Genomic DNA, 1,177 nt, shown 5'->3' with positions numbered 1-1,177 from the left:
TTAGGTGAACAGTTATATAATGTGGTTATCTCTGACTTAATTGATGATTTTATGTGCAGACTGGGTTGTGTGGGGCTCTTGAGCAGGGTCTGACAGACTCAGGAGGCTGTTAGTTAGATACATGTCTGACTTAAAAACAACATATAAATAAGAACTGTGATGAACCATTAGGGTGAGGAGCGATGCATGACAGACAGCCTTTAATATATGTCATGAGGTGGAGTCAGGATGTGAAGAMGGCTGTTACTTGGTGCGTGTTTCCGGGTTTCTGGGCACTGTTTGGCTGGTGCCAGTTGAAGGCACATTAAAAGTTAAACAGTCCACAGCTGTGTCCAAATAGCTTTGCATGGCTCACTCAAACWTTCACATGTCATTATTATTATCTGGTATCAGATCAGAACAGGTAACGGGTAATGAACACTGCTTATATTTAACCCATCACAGCTGCATGTTTCAGAAAAAAATATTTTTTGAAGAGAACACCTCCCAATAAATGTATTTTAGAAAATCTAACCACTCATTTTACTCAATGCTTTTACTTTTATAAGTATATTTCATGTCAGAAATTTAGTTTTTACATTAAGTACAAAAAAAATCTGATACTTTAAGACTTTTACTCAAGTAATATTCTTAGAGGACATTTTAACTTTTACCAAAGTAATTTTATGATGATATACTTGTACTTTTACTCAAGTATCACTTTGAGGTACTTTATGCAAGGGGTTCTGAAGCCATTTGGGTCTAGGGACCCCTTACAAGGGCGAAAAAATTCCAGGGACCCCTACATAAACCCCATGCTGTTTTAAAAGATCTTTTATTGTCATTTCAACCCCTAAACGCCATGGAAATATATATTTTCATTAAGTTTATTATGTTTTTTATTAATTCATTGTTCTCCATGCATTTTTAAAAATTAAAACTAAACTATTTAGTGAAATCTTTTGAGGACCCCAAAGATACCTCTCGCGGACCCCTGGGGGTCCAAGGACCCATGTTTGAGAACCTCTGATTTAGAGAACCTTTTCATGATATGCTAATTTTTTGAGATAGAGATTTTTGGGTTTTTTTTCTTTACTTTTTTGCCAAAATCATCAATATTAAAACAATATAAGGCTCGAACTACAGTTTGTGTGCAATGAATCTAAAATATATGAAAGTTTAATGTTTATCAGTATAT

Source organism: Austrofundulus limnaeus, unplaced genomic scaffold (assembly GCF_001266775.1).
Source record: "Austrofundulus limnaeus strain Quisiro unplaced genomic scaffold, Austrofundulus_limnaeus-1.0 Scaffold308, whole genome shotgun sequence".
NCBI lineage: Eukaryota > Metazoa > Chordata > Actinopteri > Cyprinodontiformes > Rivulidae > Austrofundulus > Austrofundulus limnaeus.
This window is presented reverse-complemented; position numbering follows the sequence as displayed.